Raw genomic sequence first — 11,337 nt, 5'->3', positions numbered from 1 at the left:
AACCCCATCTCTACTAAAATGCAAAAAATTAGCCAGGCGTGGTGGCATGCGCCTGTAGTCCCAGCTACTCAGGAGGCTGAGGGAGGAGAAATGCCTAAACCCGGGAGGTGGAGGTGGCGGTGAGCCGAGATCACGCCACTGCACTCCAGCCTGGGCAACAGACCAAGACACCGTCTCCAGATAAATAAATAAATAAATAAATGTTCACCTATGTTGTACCATGTATCAGTACTTCATTTCTTTTTATTGTTGCATGATGCTCCATTGTATGGATACGCCATACACACCTCTTTATATGTCAAGGAAATTCGACCTGTGCCTGTGGTGTGAACTGCAAATATTTTTCACAGATTGTCATATATCTTTTATTTTATTTATGCTTTTCTCCCCATGCAAGGTTTTCTATGACATGCAGAAGAACCACTCCAGAACTATTATAATGTCTTCAAAATCGCTCTTCCACGTTCCTTTCTAGAGCTTTTACAATTTAATTTTTTTCTTCCAGTTACATCTTTTATCCAGCTGGAATTATTTTGGTGTAAGGTAAAAGGTGGGAATCTAAACTTTTTTTTTTTTTTTGAGACAAAGTCTTGCTCTGTCACCCAAGCTGGAGTACAGTGGCATGAACTCAGCTCACTGCAACTTCCACCTCCCAGGTTCCAGCATTTCTCCTGCCTCAGTCTCCTGAGTAGCTGGGACTACAGGCGCATGACACCATGCCCAGCTAATTTTTGTATTTTAGTAGAGATGGGGTTTCACTATGTTGTCCAGGCTGGTCTCGAACTCCTGACCTCAGGCCGTCTGGCCTCCTCGGCCTCCCAAAGTGCTAGGATTACAGGCATGAGCCACCGCACCAGCCTCTAAACTTATTTTTCACAGATATCTACCCAGTTGTTCCAATAATATTTAAATAATCCCTACTGATTTGAAATGCCACATTTGTATTGTACTTACTAAATTTCTGCATGTGTTAGGGTGCATTTCTGGACTTCCTGTTCTTTCACAGTTACTTATCTGTCCTTGGACCAGTACCACAACATAAAGATCTATAATGCTTAACTTTATATAATGGAAAATTTCAAATATGCAAAAAATTGGAGGAAATAGTACAAAGAGCCTCCATGTACATATAACTCAGCTTTAACAATCACTGGTTGCGCACGGTGGTTCATGCCTGTAATCCCAGCACTTTGGGAGGCCGAGGCAGGCAGATCATCTGAGGTGGGGAGTTTGAGATCAACCTGGTCAACATGGTGAAACCCTGTCTCTACTAAAAATACAAAATTAGCTGAGTGTGGTGGCACGCGCCTGTAATCCCAGCTACTTGGGAGGCTGAGTCAGAAGAATTGCTTGAGCCCAGGAGGTAGAGGTTGCAGTGAGCCAAGATCATGCCACTGCACTCCAGTCTGGGCATCAGATCAAGACTCCATCTAAAAAAAAAACAAAAAACAAAAAACAACAACAAAAAAAAACAGAAAAACAACAACAACAACAACAACAAAAAACAATAATCAACTTTCTGCCATTTATGTCTTCTAAGGGGTTTTTCCCCCCTCTCTATTTTCTTCTTCTTTCATTCTTACTTTTTTTTTTTTTTTTTTTTTTGAGACATGCTCTCACTTTGTTGCCCAGGCTGGAGTGCCAGGGTCTCACTCTGTCACCTAGGATCATGCTTAACTGAGGCCTCAACCTCCCCAGACTCTGGTGATTCTCCCACCTCAGCCTCCCAAGCACCTGGGACTGTGGATCCGTGCCACCATGCCTGGCTAATCTTTGTTTTGCTTTTGTAAAGATGGGGTTTTGCCATGTTGCCCAGGCTGGTCTGGAACTCCTGGACTCAAATGATCTTCCCACCGAAGCCTCCTGAAGTGCTAGGATTTCAGACGTGACCTCTGTGACTGGCCTAGAGGATTTTAAAGCAAATAATTTCACCTATAATCAGTTCACTCTCTAACAGCTAAGGACTTTTTTTAAAAAATGTAATCATGATACCTCTTATCACAACTGTGGTAGGAAGAATGATGGCCTCCCAAAGATGCCCCTGCCTTAATTCCCAAAGCCCAGGAATAAGTTGCCTAATGTGACGAAAGGAACTTTTCAGATATAGATCTTAAGATGGGCAGAGTATTCTGGATAACCCAGGTAGTGCCAGTGTAATCACAAAGGTTCTGTGGAGGCAAGAGGGTCAGAGTCACAGATGTGAATAGAGAGCAAAGGTCAGAGTGATGTGGGGCCAGCAGACAAGGAATGCAGGCAACCTCTTGAAGCTGGAAAAGGCAGGGAGAAGGATGCTCCCCTAGGGCCTCCAGAAGAAGCACAGTTCAGCCAATACATTGATGTTAGTCCAGTGACTGAATTTCAGACTTCTACCCACCAGAACTGTCTGATAATAAGTTTCTGTTGTTGGAAGCCACTCACTCTGTTTGTGGTAATTATAGCAGCAACAGGAAGCTAATACAACCAATAAAACTAGTGAGAACTCGTTCTATAGATCATTTTTACTTTCTCCCAAAAGTTCCAAAAGTATCTTCTTTTTTTTTTTATTTTTTTTTTTTTGAGTTGGGGGTCTTACTCTACTGCCTAGGCTGGAGTGCAGTGGCACAATCGTAGCTCATAGCTCACTGCAGCCTCAATCTCTCCAGGCTCAGGTGATCCTCCCACCTCAGCCTGGGATTACAGGCACGTGAAACCACGCCCGGTTAATTTTTTATTTTTTGTAGAGATGAGGTTTCACCATGTTGCCCAGGCTGGTTTGGAACTCCTGGACTCAAGTGATCCTCCTGCCTCGGCCTCCCAAAGGGCTAGGATGACAGACGTGAGCCATTGCGCCCAGCCAAAAATATATTTTTACAGTTCTTTTGTTCATAGGTTGTATTACTTTAAATGTAATTAAGCATTTGTAGGGCCAGTGAATTTTTTTTATTACTATCAGGTTTAAACTAGTTCATATAAATCAAAGCCAAATAAATAAATACATGGAGTTGACCAGCTCACAGTCATTTGCTATTGACCTGAGCAAGTCACCTTCTTTCTGGGCCTGGGTTTTCTATTCTGAAAAGCAAGGAGTTGGATAAGAAGTTATCTCAGGGGCAATCCACGCCTGGGCTTTATGAGATCTGGGAATACCCTGAAAATGTATGCAAAAGAGGAAAGTGTTCTCAATCTGTCTGTGCTCAGAATTTTTAGATGCCCAGCCCCAGACTACTGGAGTTGATGATCTGTGTCAGAAGGGTGTTAAATACAGGGCTGGGTGCAGTGGTTCACTCCTGTGATCCCAGCATTTTGTGAGGCCGAAGGACGAGGATCATTTGAGCTCAGGAGTTCAAGAGCAGCCTGGCCAACATCGCAAGACCCTGTCTCTACTTTTTAAAAAATAACGCATTTTTTAAAAATTAAAAAAAAAAGAGAAGGGTGTTAAATATAGGAACCTAGACTTCCCTAGGGTGAAGGCCATGTCCAAGGGGGCTGGTATCAATTTAGAGATGTAACTGAGTCAGAGGGAGAAAATATCATAAGCTTAGTCAACAGCATATTAGAAAGGAAAACGTGCCTGAGATGCATAAAATCAATTAGCCGCTGTCATAGTCACTATCTCTGAGCAAGGGCACTGAGCCAGATGCCAGACCAGCAGGGTGCCAGACTGAGAAATGAAATGCAGGATGCATATCTAATTTGAATTTTAGATAAATAATGAATCATTTTTCACTCTAAGCGTAACTGTAATAGCTTCATTGCCCAACACTACTGTCAGATCAATACACCCAGACACGGGGTTGCAGCAGAGAAAAGGGTTTAATACAGGGCCACTGAATGAGAAGACAGGGAGGAAACCTCAAATCTACTGCCCCAAGGAGTCAGGGGCTAGGGGTTTTTTGTTGTTTGTTGTTTGTTTTTTTGAGACAGGGTCTTTCTCTGTTACCCAGGCTGGAGCGCAGTGGCGCAAAAATGGCTCACTGGAGCTCGACCTCCTGGGTTCAAACAATCCTCTGCCTCAGCCTCCCATACAGCTAGTATCACAGGCATGTACCCATGCCTGGCTAAATTTTTTTACTTTTTATAGAGACAGGATCTCACTTTGTTGCCTAGACTGGTCTCCTGGGCTCAAGCAATCCCTCACCTTGGCCTCCCAAAGTGCTGGGATTTCAGGTGTAAGCCACCTCGCCTGGCCTGGAGCTAGGGTTTTTAAGGGTTTTGGAGAGGGCTGAAGTGTGGAGATCACTGATTAGGCAAAGAGTGCATGAAGTCATGGGACAAGGAGATGAAGACACTATTCTTATGTTGCTTTCATTCCTCTGTGGGGGTCTTCAAACTGGTTGGCATCAGCTGTTTCACTGGAATTCAGGGACCTGAAAAACATCTTAAGCAATTCTTAAACAAAACCCTTATGATTGTTTTGTGTTTTTTTTGTTTTGTTTTGTTTTGTTTTGTTTTTGGAGACAGGGTCTCACTCTGTTGCCCAGGCTGGAGTGCAGTGGCACAATCATGGCTCACTGCAGCCTCAACCTCCCCAGGCTCAGGTGATGCTCCCATCTTAGCCTCCGGAGTAGCTAGGACTACAGTCACAAATCCACCACACCTGGCTATTTTTTGTATTTTTTGTAGAGACAGGGTTTTGTCATGTTGGCCAGGCTGGTCACTGAGTTCAAGCAATCCACCTGCCTCAGCCTCCCAAAATGCTGGGATCACATGCCCAGCCCAACCTTATGATTCCAATGTCAGAGATTCAATCTATAGGAACAATGGGTTTGAAGGTGGTCAGTATCTAGTGCTATGTGACTGTACATTACAAGGAAGTGGGTGAAAGTGCAGCCTGATTAATGCTTAATTATAACTATATTTCTGTCCAGGATTCTTGTTAACCTGTGAGGACAGCTTCATAGAGTATGTCCTAAACACTAGGGACATACTCATACTACAAAGTGGCTCATTGCTTATCTGAAATCAAATTTAACTGGGAGTTTCTGTTTTATCTGAATCTGACTTGAACCCACTCTTAGAGGACCAAGCTTCCAGAATCCAATGACCTCCTCAAGATTAGTGATCAGGGCTGGGCGTGGTGGCTCACACTTGTAATCTCAACACTTTGGGAGGCCGAGGCGGGTGGATCAGCTGAGGTCAGGAGTTCAAGACCAGCCTGGCCAACATGGTGAAACTGCATCTCTACTAAAAATAGAAAAATTAGCCAGGTGTGGTGACAGGCGCCTGTAGTCCCAGCTACTCGGGAGGCTGAGACAGAATTGCTTGAACCCAGGAGGCGGAGGTTGCAGTGAACCGAGATCATGTCACTGTACTCCAGCCTGGGTAACAGAGTGAGACCTTGTCTAAAAAAAAAAAAAAAAAAGATTAATGATCAGCACTGATGGGGGTGAGAGGTGAGAGCAGGGAGGTGGGTAGAGACCAAAGGAGATAATAAGAAAGAAAAGAGAGGCCAGGTGTGGTGGCTCATGCCTGTAATACTACCACTTTGAGAGGCCAAGGCAGGTGAATCACTTGAGGTCAGGAGTTTGAGACCAGCATGGCCAACTACAAATCCAAAAGTTAGCCAGGCTTGGTGGTTACATCTGTAATTCCAGCTACCTGGGAGGCTGAGGCAGGAGAATCGCTTGAACCCAGGAGCTGGAGGTTGCAGTGAGTCGAGATCATGCCACTGTACTCCGGCCTGGGTGACAGAGAAAGACTCCATCTTCAAAAAAAAAAATTAAAAAAGAAAGAAGAAAGAGAAGGTTTGAGAATGGCTGTAGGAAGGCCTGCAGCTAGAAGGAGCAGGTGGGTTATAATCTGATCATCTCTGGTCACCATAGAAACCAGCTGTGAGTTCAACCAGAATGAGCTGATGAGCTCCAATATCTACGCCTCTCTGCCAGTGTAAACAGTCCACACTCCCTTCCCCCAAGACCTACTGTTATCAGACCTGCTTCCAGCCAAGGATCTACCCCAGTCCTCTTCTTCTCAAGCCTTTTGTTCCTCTTTCTAGCCACAGTTTCAGGTGGCTGCCCATCAATACTGACCCCGCTGGGAGAGACAGGCAGCAAGATACCCAGTCCTTGCCCAGGAAGAAGTCACATTCTAGCCAGGGAGTAGACTACACAGGAGGGGAACAGCCCAAAGCTTGCTTAAAGAAAAAACAAAAGCAGGTGTGACCTGGCTTGTCTGCCCGCATCTTTCTGTCCTTTCCAGGGTAAAGCAACTCTCTCTTAATCCAGAATGTGATTACATTGATTGGGAAAACATTCAGTCTTTCAGACAAGCCACAGGCTGGCAGTAAGCACTGAATACAAATGCAGGGTTTGCAGTGACTGGAAATTAGAGCCTGTTTGCAGGTAGCATGCAAATGTGTTCAAAATGTCCCCGACTTTGGGAGAAAAGGCGGGAAGTCTGGATCAAACTCCTATGCAAACCGTGAGGAGTGCTTTTGAAGGCACAGCGGGCTAAGGGCTTTCTCCATACCCCCTATTGGGTGGGCTCTGGTCTTACAGCAGATGTAGTAATTCTCCCCAGGGGCGCTTGCACGCACTTCCACATCTGTCCTCTCTCTACACAAGCTATGAATGTCATTTCCATTTTATAGATAGGAAAGTGGGGCTCTGAGTGATTCAGCGACCCAAACATGGTCACCTTGCTTAAAGTGGCAAACCCAGCCAGAGCCCTCCTCTCGCTTTTCCCTAGTTAGGCACAACTTGCGTAGGTGTCCTTGCATGTCTGAAGATTCTGCATTCTCAGGGATACATGAAGAAACTCCTATGTCCTCCCACCACCCCATCCACACTTGAGGATTCTGTGGCAGGGGGGCCCTTAACAGTAAAATTCCTTCCTTTGCTAAAAATGTGCTGAATTCGCTCCTTTTCATGATCTGTAACGTTACATAAGCTGTTGTCTTTTATCAGCTTTAACAAATCAGATATGAGCCATTAGGAGACAATTGTTCTTCTGATGGCCGAGGTCACCATACAACCAAGGCTGACTGATGTTTCACTTTCTAAAGACTCAGAAAAGGAAGGAAAACCCTGTCCCACCTCGCCCTAGCCCTTGTCTTCACTGACTGCAGGCCACAGCCACCAATTGGCTTCTCTGGGCTGTGTCCTCAAGGGTACTGTCATGTGCGTCCGTCCGTGTGAAGAGACCGCCAAACAGGCTTTGTGTGAGCAATAAAGCTTTTTAATCACCTGGGTACAGGCGGGCTGAGTCTGAAAAGAGTCAGCGAAGGGACATAAGAGTGGGGCCATTTTATAGGATGTGGGTAGGTAAAGGAAAATTACAGTGAAAGGGAGGTTGTTCTCTGGCAGGCAGGTGTTGGGGGTCCCAAGGTGCTCAGGCGGGGAGCTTTTGAACCAGGACAAGACAGGAAAAGGAATTTCACAAGGTAATGTCATCACTTAAGGCAAGGACCGGCCATTTTCACTTCTTTTGTGGTGGAATATCATCAGTTAAGGCAGGGGCAGGGCATTTTCACTTCTTTTGTGATTCTTCAGTTACTTCAGATCATCTGGGCAAGTCACAGGGGATGCGATGGCTTGGCTTGAGCTCAGAGGCCTGACAGGTACCAGGAATGCAGAAGGGTGGAGATACAGGCCAAGTGTTAACATTTATGCTGGTTTGCAGATATAATATTTTACCCAGGAAATCAGGGCTTACAAAAATATGAGGCAAATTTTTATCCAACATACAGGTTAAGTTCTATCCCTAAATTCCATCAAATAATAATCTGATGTGTAAAAATTAGTAATTCAAACTTTACACTGTTGGAACTTTTGTCAGGCCTCTGAGCCCAAGCTAAGCCATCAGATCCCCTGTGACCTGCACGTAAACATCCAGATGGCCTGAAGCAATTGAAGGTCCGCAAAAGAAGTGAAAATAGCCTTAACTGATGACATTCCATCAGTATGATTTGTTTCTGCCCCACCCTAACTGATCAATGTACTTTGTGATCTCCCCCAACCTTAAGAAGGTTCTTTGTAATCTCCCCAATCCTTGAGAAGGTTCTTTGTAATTCTCCCCACCTTTGAGAATGTACTTTGTGAGATTTACCTCCTGCCCACAAAACATTGCTCCTAACTCCACCGCCTATCCCAAAACCTGTAAGAACTAATGATAATCCACCACCCTTTGCTGACTCTCTTTTCGGACTCAGCCTGCCTCCATGACGCTCACACAAAGCCTGTTTGGTGGTCTCTTCACACGGTCGCGTGAGACAACTTTAACATATATTGAGCCTTAAGGGAATATGATTATGAGGCCTGGGTCACATGACAGGCAGTTGTAACCTAGGCAGCTGTAACCTGTTTCTCTGATTAGTTTTTTCCTTACCTACATTGTTTTGTAAAATGTAAATGACTAAAGGGTGCCAAGGAAGACCCCCTTGCTTCACTGTTGATCTTCATTACAGATTAACTTTTTCTCTTTTTGAGACCAAGTCTTGCTCTGTAGCAGGACAAGCCGCAGACAAAACTCCTCAGACACCAAGTTAAAGAAGGAAGGGGTTTATTCGGCCAGGGGCATTGGCAAGACTCCTGTCTCAAGAGCCGAGCTTCCCGAGTGAGCAATTCCTGTCCCTTTTAAGGGCTCACACCTCTAAGGGGGTGCACATGAGAGGGTCATGATCAATTGAGCAAGCAGGGGGTACATGACTGGGGGCTGCATGCACCGGTAATTAGATCGGAACAAAACAGGATAGGGATTTTCAGTGCTTTTCTACACAAGGTCTGTAATCTATAGACAACATAACCAATTGGGTCAGAGGTCGATCTTTAACTACCAGACCTAGGGTGTGGCGCCAGGCTATCTGCTTGTGGATTTCATTTCTGCCTTTTAGTTTTTACTTTTTCTTTCGTTGGAGGCAGAAATTGGGCATAAGACAATATGAAGGGTGGTCTCCTTCCTTGGCTTTATTGCACAGGCTGGAGTGCAGTGGTGCGATCTCAGCTCACTGCAACCTCTGCCCCGGGGTCCAAGTGATTCTCACATCTCAGCCTCCCAAGTAGCTGGGATTACAGGCACCCGCCATCATGCCTGGCTAATTTTTGTATTTTTTAGTAGAGACAAAGTTTCACCATGTTGGCCAGACTGGTCTCAAACTGCTGACCTCAAGTGAGCCACCTGCCTTGGCCTCCCAACAGCTGGGATTACAGGCGTGAGCCACCACACCCAGCTATTACAGATTAACTTTCTATACAAAGACTTCATGACTACCACGTTGTCTAAGACGGGATGTTAAATACACTCTTTTAAATTGGAAAGGAAATAAAAAGTTGTAAAGAAAACAAGCTCTATGGAAAAGAAAAACTAATTGTTATAACTCACAAACCAGCCTGTTGTAGAGAATGTTATAATCCAACTAAATGTCTTTGTTTCCTGCCTATATAAGCTAAACCTTAACTTTTTTGGCTTTTCCCCAAGCTTACTAGGATATGAAAGACCTTAACTTTGAACTTTAGAGCACTGGCCCCATTTCTCTGGTGTCTGTTTTTCAGGTGGCTACTCCCAGCTTTTCACTTGCATAAACTCTTCAAAATTGAATTCTGAACCTTTTTATTATTTCAGGTCAATAGACAGATTTTGCAAAGCCTCTGCATGTACATATTCATCCTGATTCTGTTCCCGGAAAGGGATCCCAATCCAGACCCCAAGAGAGGGTTCTTGGATCTTGAGCAAGACACAAGAATTCGAGGTGAAGCCACAGAGTAAAGTGAAAGCAAGTTTATTAAGAAAGTAAAAGAATGGCTACTCCATAGGCAGAGCAGTGACATAGGCTGCTTGACTGAGTATACTTACAGTTATTTCTTGATTATATGCTAAACAAGGGGTGGATTATTCATAAACGTTCTAGGAAAGGGGCGGGGATTTTCTGGAACTGAGGGTTCCTCCCCCTTTTTGACCATAGGTCACTTTTGTCGCCATCTTGGTTTTGGTGGGTTTTGGCCAGCTTCTTTACTGCATCCTGTTTTATCAGCAAGGTCTTTGTGACCTGTATCTCATGCCAACCTCCTGACTCATCCTGTAACTAAGAATGCTTAACCTCCTGGGAATGCAGCCTAGTAGGTCTCAGTCTTATTTTATCCAGCCCTGATTCAAGATAGAGTTGCTCTCTATCAAATGCTTCTGACAATTCCTCTGTATTTTTTTCAGAATTCCTGTCTCTTCAGGCCCTGATACCTTAGCCCGGGGCTCACTGCTACCTGGAAGCACTAATGCAATCTAGTTTTCTCCCCTAAAGCCCATTCTAGCCAGGTGGCAGAGACCGAGAGCCTCACTGTAGGTCACACCCTGGCATGAGGGCTGATCAGCCACTCCATGGTGTCCACGTGGTTGTCTCTGCCTGGGGTGACCCTGCTTTCCGCACCTGGAGCAATCCGGCTCCTCCTTCAAGTCCCTACTCAGGTCTCTGAATTCCAGTTCCACAGGGCTACTGTGAAAACCAAGGCCATGGAGGTCAAGCTCCAGGCACAGGCCTGACACAGACGAGGTACCTGGTCTACGACAGCTCTGATTCATCACTGTTGTCCCCTCTTCTTGCCCACTCCCTTAGGTAATCCATCCCTCCCTCAACCCCCTCTGCCTCTTACACATTCTCACATTGCTGCATGGTTAATGCCGTGCTGACCCTCTCCTCCAATGAATCTCAAATTCCCTGAGGGCAGTGACCTTGTCTTACTTCCTTAGGACCCCATATCTGGCTCTAGGCCTTACACTTAGTGGACTTCATGTATATTTGCCAATAGACTCTTGTCTCTTGGGATCCACAGACAGTAGTTTGATGAATGGTCAGGACATTGTGATACATTAAAATTCATTGTATGATGTGGCTATAGACACAGACAGAGACTGTGCTGCTGGTGACATCATGTTGGTCTGGTAATTAATAATGATCATTAGTAACGTTTACTTCAGGACAGTGCCCTTGGCCTGGACACGTGGGGAAAATGGTCCAGAGCCTCACCGACTGAGTCACTATGCCCTAAAGGAACGGCCTCTGATAGGGATGAGTGTCTGCTGCTGTGGGCTACCCCAGTATGCCCTTTGGGACAGAAGCTGTGTTTTATTCATCCTACATCTCAATAAACATTTTTTGATAAATCAATGAACTCCTCTGAAATCACACAAAACTAGAGGTGTTGTTGGAGACAAGAGATTCAGAAGAGACCAGGTATAGTGGCTCACACCTGTAATCCCTGTACTTTGGGAGGCCGAGGTGGGCGGATCACCTGAGGTCAGGAGTTTGAGACCAGCCTGGCCAACACAGTAAAACTCTGTCTCTACTAAAAGTACAAAAATTAGCCGGGCATGGTGGTGCACGCCTGTACTCCCAGCTAATTGGGAGGGTGAGGCAGGAGAAGCCTGGGC

Source organism: Macaca fascicularis, chromosome 13, assembly GCF_037993035.2.
Source record: "Macaca fascicularis isolate 582-1 chromosome 13, T2T-MFA8v1.1".
Classification (NCBI taxonomy): domain Eukaryota; kingdom Metazoa; phylum Chordata; class Mammalia; order Primates; family Cercopithecidae; genus Macaca; species Macaca fascicularis.
This window is presented reverse-complemented; position numbering follows the sequence as displayed.